The sequence below is a fragment of the Ahaetulla prasina genome, chromosome 8 (assembly GCF_028640845.1).
Source record: "Ahaetulla prasina isolate Xishuangbanna chromosome 8, ASM2864084v1, whole genome shotgun sequence".
NCBI lineage: Eukaryota > Metazoa > Chordata > Lepidosauria > Squamata > Colubridae > Ahaetulla > Ahaetulla prasina.
In genome coordinates this window covers 208,858-225,069 of record NC_080546.1, presented here as the reverse complement: position 1 = coordinate 225,069, position 16,212 = coordinate 208,858, and the positions used below count along the sequence as shown (strand labels likewise).

The 16,212-nt window shown below is 45.9% G+C and overlaps 1 protein-coding gene across 1 annotated transcript in view; it reads right to left on the bottom strand.

Moving 5' to 3' along the window:
- Positions 1-1,735: 1,735 nt before the first annotated feature.
- Positions 1,736-16,212, bottom strand: part of LOC131202903 (interleukin-12 subunit beta-like) — a 35,887-nt gene continuing 21,410 nt past the window's right edge. Inside the window, exon 8 of the transcript XR_009156245.1 lies at positions 1,736-2,674. The gene's annotated coding sequence lies outside the window, so the exon portion shown is untranslated. The remainder of the gene's footprint in view (positions 2,675-16,212) is intronic.

Sequence of the window (16,212 nt, the reverse complement as noted above, 5' to 3'; positions counted from 1 at the left end):
CTAGAAGATCATTTGACGGCCGTCTCCAGGAGAGCGTTCTACCAGGTTCGCCTGGTGCGCCAGTTGCGCCTTTCTGGACCGGGAGGCCCTATGCACGGTCACTCACGCTCGTGACGTCTCGCCTGGATTACTGCAACGCTCTCTACATGGGGCTTCCTTGAAGGGCATCCGGAGGCTGCAGTTAGTCAGAATGCGGCTGCGCGGGTGATAGAGGGAGCCCCTCGTGGCTCCTGCATAACACCCATCCTGCGCAGGCTGCACTGGCTACCTGTGGCCTTCCGGGTGCGCTTCAAGGTTTTGGTGACCACCTTTAAAGCGCTCCATGGCATAGGGCCGGGTTATCTACGGGACCGCCTACTGCGACCAGATACCTCTCACCGACCTGTGCGCTCTCACAGAGAGGGACTCCTCAGGGTGCCGTCAGCTAGGCAGGGTCGTTTGGCGGCGCCCAGGAAGGGCCTTCTCTGTGGGGCTCCCACCCTCTGGAGCGAACTCCCCAGGACTCCGTCAACTTCCTGACCTTCGAACCTTCCGTCGCGAGCTCAAGACACATTTATTCATCTGTGCAGGACTGGCTTAGATTTTAAATTTAGAGGGGTTTTAAATTGATTTTAATATTTATATTTTATATTTATATTTCTATTTTTAATAATTCGGGCGCTAGAATAAGTTTTTTAAGGATTATTTTAATTTGTATATTGATGTTTTATATGCCTGTGAACCGCCCTGAGTCCTTTGGGAGATAGGGCAGTATATAAATTCGAATAATAAATAAATAAATAAATAAATAAAATTTAAGCTCATGCCTACTGCTTCAGTGACTCCATCCAGCCACCTCGTTCTCTGCTGTCCCCTTCTTCTTTTGCCCTCAATCTTTCCCAGCATTAGGCTCTTCTCCAGTGAGCACTTCCTTCTCATTAGCTGGCCAATATATCTGAGTTTCATCTTCAGTATCTGGCCTTCTAAAGAGCAATAAGGGTTGATCTCCTCTAGGACTGACCGGTTTGTTCGCCTTGCAGTCCAAGGGACTCACAGGAGTCTTTTCCAGCACCATAGTTCAAAGGCCTCAATTCTTTGGCACTCAGCCTTCCTTATGGTCCAACTTTCACAGCCATACATTGCAACTGGGAAAACCATAGCCTTGACTATACGCACTTTTTTTTTTAAATTAAACTTTATTAAACTTTTTTACATTAAAAGCATTTAAAAAAGGGAAAAAAAGGCTTATATCATTTAACAGCTTATTTGTGGTATTTTTCATCTAATAATAATCCATGCAATAATGACAAACATTAAATTATACATATTTGTGTTCTTATTTTATCTATTGATTATGTTTAGTAACTAAATATTCCTATCTCCTTTCCATCCATCCATACCACCGTTCCAATATACCATAAAATACTGATGTCTCCTTATCCTTCAGACTCAGTTAGTTTGTCCATTTCTGCGCAATTCATAATCTTTTGTACAATAAGTCTCTCTGTGGGCACACATGGCTGTTTCCAACATTGAGCGAAGGCCATCCTAGCAGCAGTTAATATATGTAGTATTAAATATTTTATATTCTTCACGTATTTTTTTTTAAAGATCCCCAATAAAAAAAGTTCGGGTTCTAGATCCAATTGTTCATTCGTGATTTCTTGTAGCCACTTTTTAATTTTTAACCAATATTTACGTGCTTCGGGGCAAGACCACCACATATGGTAATATGTTCCTCTTTATTTTACATTTCCAGCATATGGGAGACATTTTGGGATACATTTTCGCTAATCTCGAAGGGGGCAGGTGCCACCTATAGAACATTTTATATGCATTTTCTTTGTATGCTGCTGATTTGGTTAGTTTATAATTTCTGTTCCATATTTTCTCCCAATCTGATAAATTTATATTATGTCCAATATTTTGACCCCATGCGATCATATATCCTTTCACTACTTCTTCTTCCAATTCTACTTCTAGCAAATATTTATAAATTTGGGTAATATTTTTTTTGTCTGGCCCTAGTAAAATTTTATCTAATTGCTGTGGTTTAAGATATATTCCATATTCTTTTATATCTTGTTTGTATCGATTTTGTAACTGAAGATAGGCCCACCAGTCAACCCGTAGTCCTTGTTCTTGGAGGTCCTGTAGTGTTTTTAATTTTCCATGAATATCTAATAGATCTGTATATTTTAGCATTTTATTCAAATCTAAATTATTTGGGTGAATCATTGCTTCCATTGTGGATAGCCAGATTGGGATTTTTATATAGTGTTTCTTTTTAACTTTAATCCAATTGTTTATTAGGGAATCTCTAATCAAATGTCTGTGGAAATACTTTTGTTTCATATGGCCTGTTTCCCACAGAAAGGCATGCCACCCTCTCTGTAGGTCGTGGCCTTCTATAGTTAGTATTCTTTTATTCTTTAAATTGATCCAGTCTTTTAACCAAACTAGTGTTGCTGCACTATAATATAATTCCCAATTTGGTAATCCGAATCCTCCTCTGCTCTTCATATCTTGTAAATATTTCATTTTATTCTAGGTTTTTTCCCCTGCCAAATAAATTTTCCAATTGTTTTATTAAGGTCATTAAAAAAGGTCTTTTCTAATTTGACTGGAACAGTCTGAAACAAATATAGGAATTTTGGTAGTATAGACATCTTTACGGCTGCTATTCTTCCTAATAGTGACAGCTGCATCTTCTTCCACAATTCTAAATCTTTTTTTGTTTCTTGTAATAATTTGTTGTAATTATTCTCCTTTATTGCTTTGCAATGTGCTGACAACCATATCCCTAAGTATTTGATTTTTCTTGTTGTTTGAAGTCCAAGTGATCTTTCCAGTTCTATTGTTTGTGGTTCTGTTAAATTTTTTGGTAGAAGTTTTGTTTTCTGTCTATTAATTTTCAGCCCTGCTACAGTTCCATATCTTTCTAATTCCTTAATTAGTGCTTGTCCTCTCTCTAGTGGTTCTTCAATGATAAAAGCCAAATCATCTGCAAATGCTTGCAGTTTATATTCTTCACTTCTGATTTTTAATCCTTTTATTTCTGGATTTTGTCTAATTCGTTCTAGTAATTAATGGGTCTGGATGGGGAGGAACAGGCTCAAGCTCAATCCCTCCAAGACGGAGTGGCTGTGGATGCCGGCACCCCGATACAGTCAGCTGCAGCCGCAGCTGGCTGTTGGGGGCGAGTTATTGGCCCCAAAGGAAGGAGTGCGCAACTTGGGTGTTCTCCTGGATGCACGGCTGTCGTTTGAAGATCATTTGGCGGCCGTCTCCAGGAGAGCCTTTCACCAGGTTCGCCTGGTTCGCCAGTTGCGCCCCTTCCTTGATCGGGATGCCCTGTGCACAGTCACTCACGCTCTTGTTACCTCCCGCCTGGATTATTGCAATGCTCTCTACATGGGGCTCCCCTTGAGATGCACTCGGAGGCTTCAGTTGGTCCAGAATGCAGCTGCGCGGGTGATAGAGGGAGCTCCACGTAGCTCCCATGTGACACCTCTCCTGCGCAGACTGCACTGGCTTCCTGTTGCCTTTCGGGTGCATTTCAAGGTTTTGGTAACCACCTTTAAAGCGCTCCATGGCTTGGGACCTGGGTACTTACGGGACCGCCTTCTGTTACCTCATGCCTCCCACCGACCCGTACGCTCGCACAGAGAGGGCCTTCTCAGGGTGCCGTCCGCCAGACAATGCCGGCTGGCAGCCCCCAGAGGAAGATCCTTCTCTGTGGGGGCCCCCACTCTTTGGAATGAAGTCCCCCCTGGTTTACGTCAAATTCCTGACCTTCGGACTTTTCGCCGCGAACTGAAAACATATCTGTTTGTTCGTGCGGGGTTTTCTTAAATTGTTTAATTTTAAATTTTAAATTTTTCTGTTTTTAATTGGGGTTTTTAGATTCTTAATTATTCTAATTCCGGCCATATAGTATAATAAGTTTTTAAATTGTATTTTAACTGTATATTGCTTTCTTTTATCCTGGCTGTACACCGCCCTGAGTCCTTCGGGAGAAGGGCGGTTTATAAATCTAATAAATAATAATAATAATACTTCTAATGAAAGTATGAAGAGCAGAGGGGATAGGGGGCAGCCTTGTCGAACTCCTTTTTCTATATTTAAAGTTTGGGTATTTTCTCCATTGATTATAATTTTTGCTTTTTGTATCGAATATATTGCTGTTATAATATTCTCAAATTTGGTGCCAAAATTCATATCATATGCTTGTTGAATCATAAATTGCCAATTGAGATTGTCAAATACTTTTTGGGCATCCAAGAAAACAAGGGCTACCTGTTTCTCTGGGTGAGCTTCATAGTATTCCAAACTATCCATAATTATTCTTAAATTGTTTCTAATTTGTCTGTCTGGAAGGAATCCATTTTGGTCTGAGTGTATATAATCATTCAAAATTTTCTTTAATCTATTGCCGATAATAGTAGCAAATATTTTATAATCTACATTTAACAGAGAGATTGGTCTATAATTTTGTATCAGCCTAGGATCCGTATCCTCCTTCGGGATTAGCGAAATTAGTGTTTCCCTCCATGTATCCGGCATTTTAGCTGATGTTGATACCACATTAAATAAATCAACCATTATTGGTCCTATTTGTTCTTCTATTGTCTTATAGAATTCTGCTGGAAAACCATCAGGGCCTGGTGTTTTACTACTTTTCTGGGATCTAATTGCTTGATTTAATTCCATCATAGTTATATCCTTAGTCAGCATTTCTTTCAGTTCATCTTTTATTTCTAGTTCTTTTTCCTTAGATAGTTCCTAATCTGCTCCTCATCTATTTTTCTTTCTTATAGAGATCTTCAAAATATTTATGTGCAATCTCTTTTTCTTTTCTATTTTATATTGGTTTTCTCCGTTTTCATCTTGTAATTGGTAGATGGTTCTTTTCTCTCTCTCTTTTTTGAGTTTATAAGAGAGCCATCTTCCTGGTTTATTTGCTTGTTCAAAGTGTATTTGTTTGGTTGCTTTCAGATTTCTGACCAGTTCTTCTTGCTCAACTAAATTGAGTTTGTGTTTATAGAGAATCAGTTGTTCTTGTAGTTGAGAATTTAATGGGTTATTCTGTAGGTTAGTCTCTAATTTTTTAATTGTTTGAAGTATATTATTTTGTTGGGCATATTTTTCTTTGTTCTTTTTTGCAGTAAAGGATATTATAACTCCCCGAATCACAGCTTTCATAGTATCCCATACGCACTTTTGTTGGCAGGGTGATGTTTCTGCTTTTTAGTATGGTGTCTAGATTTGCCATAGCTTTCCTCGCCAAGAGCAAGCATTTTTTAACTTCTTGGAGCCCAGGAAAATAACATCTGTCACTACCTCCATTTCTTCCCCATCTATTTGCCAGGAATTGAGAGGGTCGGAGGCCATGATCTTAGTTTTCTTATTGACAGCTATATCCTTCTGCTATTAATTATTCTCTTGGTTTGATTTTAAACTCCCCTTGATAATTTTCCAATAAGTTCCAGTATATTAGCCATATTATACAGTAGAAGGGAAATTGCAGAAAACGATAAATAATATGCTACTTGAACTGAGTTCCATAAAAATGTTTTTGGCACAACTTGGGTTTATATCTAATAAAATATTCTCAATATGACATGTCTAATAAAATGATTTTTTAAAAACTCACATTAATTTTAACTTTATCATGCCATCAGTATATTTGTTTTCTAGGCCTCAGATCATGACTTTCTAATTCTAAAAGTCTCTTATTTCTCAGAACACCCATTGTTTTGTCCAGACCAAAAAACAAGCTGCAAAGATATACAGTAATTCTGATAAACATTTTTATTTAACACATTATATTTCTTTCCCTTGCAATACAACTTTACACATATCTTTTTGTCATTGTTTAAATGGTTTATCCTTTTTGTACTGTCCACTGGATTGTCCATGGGGTCGCGATGGGTCGGACACAACTTCGCAACTCACAACAAAATGGTTTATCAGTAGTCAAAAAAGGTATTGTCTGAAATAAAAATATAATTCTAGACAAAACATTCATTTTTAGCACAGAGATTCTGTCCAACAGTTACAATGTTAATTTCTCCCATTTTAACATGTCCTTCTTAATTTAATTCCTTGTTGCAACATAACTTTGAAATAACATATAATTCATAATTCTCCTAGTAAAATCCATATTTTTTCTTAAAAGTTTTATTTGATCTTCTAATTTCATATTTTTGTTAACATCTTCAGGTTCTGATTTTTAATGTTAAAGCCTGTTTACTATACCAGATTTCCCCATTAATGTTTCTACTTCCTTCTAGTGTATCTTCCAAAATTAACACCAAATCATCAACAAATGGCCTTGTTTGATAAATTTCATTTTAAATCTTAAGTCTCATGATTCTCTCGTCTTATAGCTCTATTCAATACCTCAAGAACAGTGGTGGGTTTCAATTTTTTTTTACTACTGGTTCTGTGGGTGTGGCTTGGTGGGTGTGGCTTGGTGGGCATGGCAGGGGAAGGATACTGCAAAATCTCCATTCCCAGCCCTCCAGGGGAAGGTTACTGCAAAATCCCCATTTCCTCCCAATCAGCTGGGACTCAGGAGGCAGAGAATAGATGAGGGAGGCGCCAGTCAGAATTTTTACTACTGGTTCTCCAAACTACTCAGAATTTCCACTACCGGTTCTCTAGAACGGGTTAGAACCTGCTGAAACCCACCTCTGCTCAAGAACTAAAATGAGCAAAATTTTAGAACATGCAGACATCAGTAATATTAATAAGAGAGTTGGAAGGGACCTTGGAGGTCTTCTAGTTCAACCCTCTGCCCAGGCAGGAAACCTTACACCACTTCAGACAAATGGTTATCCAACATCTTCTTAAAAATTTCCAGTGTTGGAGCATTCACAACTTCTGCAGGCAAGTTGTGTCACTTATTAATTGTTCTAACTGACAGGAAATTTCTCCTTAGTTCTAAGTTGCTTCTTTCCTTGATCAGTTTCCACCCATTGTTTCTTGTTCTACCCTCAGGTGCTTTGGAGAATAGTTTGACTCCCTCTTCTATGTGGCAACCCCTGAGATATTGGAACACTGCTATCATGTCTCCCCTAGTCCTTCTTTTCATTAAACTAGACATACCCAATTCCTGCAACCATTCTTCATATGTTTTAGCTTCCAGTCCCCTAATCATCTTTGTTGCTCTTCTCTGCACTCTTTCTAGAGTCTCAACATCTTTTTTACATTGTAGTAACCAAAACTGAATGGAATCAGAGTTTTGTTCATTTTTGACTCTCACAGTTTTGTTAGTTCTCCATTAACAATTGTTTGTGCTTTCTGAGTAATATGATCTTACCAGTTTAATAAAATTGTCTCCAAGGTTCATATCTTCCAGATCTGTTAACAAGAAAATCCAATTCAAATTATAAAAGACCTTCTCTGCATCTGAGTATCTGTGCAGCTTGTTTTTTATTCTGTACTTTCAGATGTTCTCTAGAACATCCAAAACATTTCTAATAATCGTCTTTTAGATAAAAAAGTGTCCTGCATTGATCTTCATAATTAAAGTCCTGTAAAATTATCTCCAATCTTTCAGCCAAAATTGTGAATAAATTATCTTTACTGAATAATGACTATAAATTTATAATCATTATTCAATAAAGACATTGGTCAATTTTTTTTACTAAAGTCAGTCTTGTGCCGCTTTAGATTTTATGCTGTATTAGCTACAGTATTAGGAATCTTTCCATTCTGTAGAATAATATTGTTTGTTGTAAAAACTAAAAGCTCATCCGCAAAACAGTTTTACTACGAGGATGGTAACTCATCTGGATCAGGTGCCTTTCCTCTTTTAGTTTTATTAATAACTTTACAGAGTCCCATCGCTCTGCTAAACAAATAATTCCCTCAACACTGTCAAACTATTTACTAAATCTACACTGCTATTAATCTTCTCATCGTTTCCATCACCCATCTCTTTCCACTTATGACTGTTTTTGTTGCTATCATTAAGGGTCAAATTGTACCCTATGACCATCATTTGTGTTGTAAATGTTGTACCTTGATGAAGGTATTTTTTCTTTTATGTACACTGAGAGCATATGGACCAAGACAAATTCCTTGTGTGTCCAATCACACTTGGCCAATAAATTCTATTCTATTCTATTCTATTCTATTCTATTCTATTCTATTCTATTCTATTCTATTCTATTCTATTCTTATTATTATATAATTCAAATATTTGATTCTCTGTAATCTTCACTAAATTATTCTTCCACTTTTTCCAAGGAAATTTCTGGTCCTTTATATAAAGTAGTATAATACTGATTATACTGATGAAATACTTTTTGCAGATTTGCATCATCTCTAATTACAGCATTTCCTTCTTGTAATTTTTCTACCACTTTCTTTTCTTTTTGCATTTTATATGCCAATGATTTCTCCAATCCATTTGCAAATTCAAAATTTCTATAAAGATCTGATTTAATTAATTTTGCTATTTTTAAAAGCATTTTTATCAGAAGTTTGCTAAAACATCTGTCCCCTTTATCCATTTAAAACTTTATTGAAACCCAATTTTGTTTAGCTTTCTGGTGTTACATTAAAATTTTTCCAGTTAACATTTTTTTTCTTGTTTTTAATTCCAAAATGAAGGTAACTCACTGAGAATCTTTGCTCTTTATTGCTGTTTGAAATACATATTTCAGGTTGTAAATTAATAAAATTGGTGGCTCAGTGGTTAGAATGGAGTTGATTCTGCTCACAGCTAGGAGTTTGATTCTGATGGGTCTTGAGGTTGACTCAATCTTCCATCCTTCTGACTGCTGGGAGCAAAACAATGACATTATAAACTGCTATGATGTTTACCGTTGCAGGGTTGGGAGCACCAGAGTTGGTCCACAGGAAAAGAAGCCTGGACTCACAGGCATCCCACCCACACAGGAGGTCCTTCCAGGCTGCCAATGGGGAATACAAAAGTCAATGGGAAATACAAAACTCAAAACCTTGAGTTTTGGCAATGAGAGAAGGATTCCGAGGTTTAGAGAAGGGACCGGAAGCACAGCTCCTGAAGAGAGCGTGTTGCAGCAGCTAGGGATGGCTGGCCTTGGGAAAGGCACCTTAGGGGAGATCCCAGCTTGCCCTGCCTGAGCTGAGGACAACCAGAGGAAGGTCAAGCCCATCGGTCTGAGTCTAGGAGGCAGGACACTGAAAAATGGATTTTGGTAGCAGGAAGGTTGCAAATGAACAGGAAGAGCAGCTGGAGAGTGGACAGAGGATGAGGCATCCAGGCAGAGGCCAGACAGCCATGTCTCTGCATGAATTCTTGCCCTGAGGGACAGTTAGACTCAGCAATGTGTAGTTCATGAGTCCAACTCCCAATACTCTGGAGAGAAAAGTATTACCAGAATTGGTGGGGGAACTTCTCCCCCCAATCCAGGACGTTTGCCACTCGGAGGTACCCCCTGTGGCTGGGTTGCTGTAATGGCCAGCGAGTGGCTGTGGACATCCGTCAGCTTGACCTCTGTTGCTGCTGTTGCTGTTGGAGGCCCCTTGGGCAGACGGGGTGGCTCCTTCTGGCTTTGACAGCAGAATGGAGATAGCCCCACAGTGGAGCCTCCCCCTCCCCCCGTAGCTGCTATTCTTTTCTTGCCTTCAGTTGATGCAGGAGGTGGGCAGGTGGCACTTGGGTCCAAGTCTGCTCCAATGTGGAACATACGAAATCTTCCTTCTCTGGGGAAAAGGTTTTTCTGGGTAGCTCTTTTTCTCCCTTCAAGGGGCCCTTTCGAAGGAAAGGGGCAGTTTCAGGAGGTACGCAAATGGGCTCCAGCTCCTCCTGGGCTTCTTTTCAATCTTCCTCATCAGACACAAAGGGTTGTGACAGGGCAGGTATGCTTGGCAGCTCAGCGATTCAGGAATGCCCGAGTGCTGCTCAGTTGCTTTATGAATGAGAACTGCTCATGGGGCAGGAACCAGAGCCTGTGCATCGCTGCCCCCAGGTCCTCTGGCCTCATCTCCTGCTCCCCTGCCAGCCCTTGCCAAATCACGTGGATGTCTACAGACCTGAATGAGGATGAATGGTTGGCAAAATGGCCTGAAGTCCAGAAATGCTTGTTTCTCATAAATATATTCATTTGTGAGATGCCATAAGATTCTGCCTTCGTTTTCTTCTAGGGAGCCTTCTGTAAGGTTCTGTTTGGAGTTTTTTTGCAATTGTTAAAAATCTATGTGGGAAAAGATGTTGTTTGGTAGGGTGGGAAGGGTGCTTAGATTGAAGTCACAGTTCTTCATGACACTGGATGCAATTTGGCCCTGTGTCACTGATGAGCCCCCCAACACCCCCAAAAATTGTCTGGGGCACTGTAGTTTGCCCTGTAGTTTTCTGGATCAACAGCAGCTCCTGAGTGATCTTTAAGGACAACTTTCTGGTTGGCTTGGATCCTATCAGCATTTTTCAATTCTGAGCACCTGAGAGTCAAATGCAAGTTAGGTGGCTCCCAAGAAAATGTTTCTAGCTCTAAAGAAATCATCTATGGGGCAAACCAAAAGGATCGCACTGCACGTGGCAAATACCACGCACACTGAAGGTTCAAAGCTGGTGCTCTGAGGCAGGAGAAGCTGGACAAAGCCAGGACTCAGAGCTACCTCTTTGGCTTGCCTGGAGGCTGAATGTTGTGACCCAGGTTCCTGGACCCAGACTCCTGGACTCGGATGATTCAGAAAGTGAGGGAGAAGACCTGGCAAGCCCTGCTTCTCTTGAGCCCTCTCCCTCCCTGGCACCCACTCAAAGGGAGGAGGAGAGGCCGGCAAGGCCTGATTCTCTGGAGCCTTCTTCTGATTTGGCAACGCCCCAAGAACAGTTTTGGAGTGATGCAAGACTGCAGGCGTGACGGCCTTGGCAGCAGAAGCAGCGTTGGGATAAAGCCAAGTAATCATTGTCATGCAGTGACATCTGCAGAGACTATAAATAGGAGGCGGGACTTCCTGGTTTTTTGTCTTGGACAAAGCAATGAATTTGCGCGGGCAAACTGTATCAATGGAGGGAAGAATATATTCGTGAGTAATTCTGGCCTTATCTATAATTTCCTCGTTATCTCCAGAAACTTGGCAGGCCCGTGGGTAGACGTGGCCAGGACATCTATCTATGTAAATAAAAGGAGAAAAGGAGGCCTCTGACTGACTCTTTGCTGGGAGTATTGGGGGGGAGGGAAACAGAACATTTTGTCCAAGACCACGACTAAAACATCTTCCACCAAAGATGGACCAGCAGCAGGTACAGCAGCAGTTACAGCAGCTACAAGTGGCTAATCAACAGCTCCAGCAGCAAGTGGCTCACTTGGCAGGCCAACTTGCTGCCGGGAATGTGCCTGCAGCCCCCCTGCCCCCCGTCCTCCCACTCCTCCTCCTCGTCGCAAGTGCCCGATAACCGTGCCGGATAAGTTTTCTGGGCAGCCTGAGATGTTCCCGACCTTCTTGGGACAGTGCCAGCTCTACATGGCTATGCGGCCAGAGGATTTCCCAGACGACCGGGCTAAGGTGGCCTTCGTGATTAACCTTCTTTCCGGCTCGGCTGCTCGATGGGCCACGCCCCTCTTGCTCCAGGACAGCCCCCTGCTGGCGGACCAACAGCGTTTTTGGCAGCACCTGCGCACCATGTATGAGGACCCCGTTCGAATGCTGACGGCAACCAGGCGCCTTAAGGAACTCCATCAAGGGAAACGCCCCCTGCAGGAGTACATCGCGAATTTCGTCTTTTGTGCCAGGACTCTGACTGGAATGATGCAGCGCTGGTGGGCGCGTTCAGGAGGGACTCTCAGAGGAATTGCAAGGCGAGCTGGCCGGGTGGAGGCGCCGGACCCTCGACAACTTGGTGCCCTTTGTCTCCGCCTCGATGCCCGTCTGCAACGGCGACCGTCCCGTCGCACCCCAGGACCCGCCGTCGACATCTGCACCCCACTTCCTGCACCACCAGCACCCGGGTCGCCCCACGTTTTGTAACCGCTGCGGAAGAGCCCATGGAGTTGGGAGCGGCCAGACCTCGCCTGACAGCCCAGGAGCGGAACCGGGCGCCAAGGGGATTGTGCCTGTACTGTGGGGAGCCCGCCACTACCGCTTCTTGCCCCAGAAAGCGAAGTGGGGCACGCCGCCGGTCCCGAATCACAGCGTGACCAATCGGGAAGCGGGCAGGCCCGACCTCGGGAAACCCTAGGTCGGGCACGTACTAAGCCCCACTGGACGTTGCGGAAGTAGACTCTGGGCCCCTCGGCATCTGATTCTGGACACACGGATATGGTTGGGGAACCAGTCGGACGGGCTCCAGGCGCATGCGCTGGTGGACTCAGGGCCACAACAAACTTTATGGACCAGGCCTTTGTGACCCAGTTTGCGGTCCCGTGGTTCCGTGGACCCTCCGATGCGGGTAGAGACAATTGATGGGCGAGAACTGGTGTCCGGCCCCATTAAATTTGCCACCCAGCCTTTGTGCCTGGCTATTGGGGACCATGAGGAGGCGATCCAGTTTTATGTCACGGCGGACCTTCATTTTCCCTTGGTCCTTGGGTTGGCCTGGCTTCGGACCCACGATCCTCAGGTGGCCTGGTCGCGGAACGCCATCTCTTTCCCGAGTCTGCAGTGCGTCGACCACATCCGCCACACCTGTGCCGGCCAGAACGTCCCCACCGCTGCCATCACCTTGCCTCCTGAGCTGACGGACTTCGCCGACGTGTTCAGCGAGAAGGAGGCGACTACCCCCACATCGGCCCTACGATTGCCCCGTGGACCTTCTGCCCAACGCACCACTGCCTGGTGGGACGCCTGTATTCCATGTCGGAGCCCGAGTTGGCCGCCCTCAGGGACTTCCTGGACAAAAATCTGGCCCGAGGGTTCATCCGGCCTTCAAAGTCCCCTCTCTCGGCCCCGGTCCTCTTTGTGAAGAAGAAGACAGGGGACTTGCGCCTGTGCTGTGATTACCGCCAGCTAAATGCCATTACGGTGCAGAATCGCTACCCCCTGCCGCTCATCCCGGAGCTGCTGGAGAGGTTGCGGGAGGCCACGATCTTCACCAAGCTCGATCTCCGGGGGGCCTACAACCTGGTGCGGATGCGAGAAGGAGACGAATGGAAGACGGCATTCGGCACCCGATACGGACACTACAAATACACTGTCATGCCATTTGGGTTGACCAACGCTCCTGCCATTTTCCAGCACTTCATGAACGACGTGTTCCAAGACATGTTGGATCGGTTCGTGGTTATCTACCTGAACGACATCCTGATTTACTCCCGGTCCAGGGAAAGCCACCTTCGACACGTCGGTCTGGTTCTGCAATGCTTGTGGGAACAACAACTCAATGCGAAGCTGGAGAAATGCGTCTTCTTCCGGACTTCCATAGAATTCCTCGGGCATATCATCTCACCCGAGGGCATAGCCACGGACCCATGCAAAGTAGAAGCTTTGTGTAGCTGGGAAGCCCCTCGTCGGGTGAAGGATGTTCAGTGCCTGCTGGGCTTCGCCAACTACTACCGGACCTTCATCCCGGGCTTTGCCACACTGACGGCTTCACTTACCCAGCTCCTCAGGAAGAAGGTTGCGTTCCGGTGAGGTCCCCCACAGCAAGAAGCATTCACAGCCCTCAAGAAAGCCTTCGTCACGGAACCCGTCCTGAGGCATCCCGACCCGCTCCGGCCATTTGTGGTGGAAACGGACGCGTCCAATGTGGCTCTGGGAACGGTGCTGCTACAGGCTCCAACGAATGGCGGCACACTTTTTCCCTGCGCTTACTACTCCCGGAAACTCAATCCTTCCGAGCGCAATTACACCATCTGGGAAAAAGAGTTGCTGGCTATCAAGGCTGCATTCGAGGCTTGGCGACACCATCTGGAGGGCCCGACATCAGGTGGAGGTCGAGCGGACCATCGGAATCTCGAGCACCTCACCACAGCTCGGAAGTTGAACCAGCGGCAGATCTGGTGGTCGTTGTTTTGCCGGTTCAACTTCGCGTGACCTACATTCCCAGCGGTCACAACCGGAGGGCGGATGCCCTGTCCGCAAGCCAGAGTACCTCTCGCCAAGGACCCCTTCCTCCACGGACAGTGCTGCCGGCAGAAGCCTTGGCCGCAGCACGGGAACCAGTGGACTTGCGGGCCCAGGTGCGAGAGGCGCAGTGCCAGGATGCCTGGTCGCAGCAAAGGAGAGCGGAGGTGGGCCCCGCGTCTCCTTGGACCTTGGAGGAGGACTTACTGAAGTTTCGGGGGCGATTATATGTGCCCACAGGACCACTCTGAGCCCTCATCATGACCCAGTGCCACGACAACCCTGCAGCAGGACATTTTGGGTTCTTCAAGACCCTCCACCTGGTGACACGGACCTTTTGGTGGCCCCGAGTGCGGCATGATGTACATGCCTACGTGACATCCTGCGTACCGTGCCGGCAAGCCAAGGCCGCCACGGGGGCCCCTCCCGGGATCCTCCAGCCCTTGCTGACACCCGACAGACCCTGGGGGGCGATCTCCATGGACTTCCTGACGGACCTGCCGCTGTCCTCTGGGTTCACCATGGTGCTGGTAGTGGTGGACATGCTCACCAAGATGGCACACTTCATCCCATGCCGCGGACTGCCCACAGCCGCAAAAACGGCCCGTCTCTTTCTGCAGCACATCTTCCGCCTCCATGGTCTACCGGACAGGGTGGTTTTGGACCGCGGAGTTCAGTTCATAGCTCGCTTCTGGAAGAGCCTGATGGCCGCGTTGGAGGTGCAGGTGTGTCTGTCATCATCGCACCATCCGGAGACCGACGGGGGTACAGAGAAGGTCATCGGTATCCTGGAACAGTATCTCCGTTGCTTCATCAACCAGCAACAGGACAACTGGGCCGATTACCTGTCCCTGGCGGAGTTTGCTTTTAACAACTCTCAGCACACCTCTACTCAGATGACCCCGTTCTTTGCCAATGTGGGGTACCATCCGCGGCTCTTCCCTCTGGCACCACCGGATTCTCCTGTTCCTGAAACGCAGACCTTCCTGACGGAATTGCATGTGGTCCAACAGTTGGTACGTCAGCAGCTGGATCGGGCAAAGGAGGACTACAAACGATCCGCCGACCGCTCCCGACGGGCAACGCCCCTGCTGGCAGTTGGAGACCGGGTGTGGCTCTCCACCAAACACCTCCCGTCTGCCCGCCCGCCCGGTAAAGAAGTTGGACCACCGATTCATCGGCCCGTTCCCTGTCGAGGCAGTCATCAACCCGGTAGCCTACCGACTGACCCTGCCACAATCCATGCGGATCCACCCCGTCTTTCACCGGTCCCTTCTGGTTCCTGAGGCCACACCGAGTCCCCTTCGATGCCCAACAGCACCAGTCACTGTCGCCGAGGACGGGTCAGAGGAATACGAAGTCCACAGCGTACGAGACTCCCGCTGGCTGAAGGGTCGTTTCCAATATTTGATCGCGTGGAAGGGATACGGGACTGATTTCTCCTGGGTAGATGCCTCCGACGTTCATGCCCCTGACCTGGTGCAGGCCTTCCACGAGCAGAACCCAGCCCGACCGCATCCCGATCGTCAGCCCCGGGGGAAGGGCCCTGCGGTGAGGGATAGTGTTGTGACCCAGGTTCCTGGACCCGGACTCCTGGACTCGGATGATTCAGAAAGTGAGGGAGAAGACCTGGCAAGCCCTGCTTCTCTTGAGCCCTCTCCCTCCTGGCACCCACTCAAAGGGAGGAGGAGGGCGGCAAGGCCTGATTCTCTGGAGCCTTCTTCTGATTTGTAGCGCCCCAAGAACAGTTTTGGGTGATGCAAGACTGCGCAGACGTGACCGGCGCGCGCAGCAGAAGCAGCGTTGGGATAAAGCCAAGTAATAATTGTCATGCAGTGACATCTGCAGAGACTATAAATAGGAGGCGGGACTTCCTGGTTTTTTGTCTTGGACAAAGCAATGAATTTGCGCGGGCAAACTGTATCAATGGAGGGAAGAATATATTCGTGAGTAATTCTGGCCTTATCTATAATTTCCTCGTTATCTCCAGAAACTTGGCAGGCCCGTGGGTAGACGTGCCAGGACATCTATCTATGTAAATAAAAGGAGAAAAGGAGGCCTCTGACTGACTCTTTGCTGGGAGTATTGGGGGGAGGGAAACAGAACACTGAACTTGGTCAGGAGCCAGGAAGTAGAGGCAGGAGGAGCCTGCTTCTTGCGTGGAGGGAGAGGGGATCAGGATCACACATGTCCCCAGCTGGGAAGCCCTCACTACAGGGGAGCTTTCGGAAA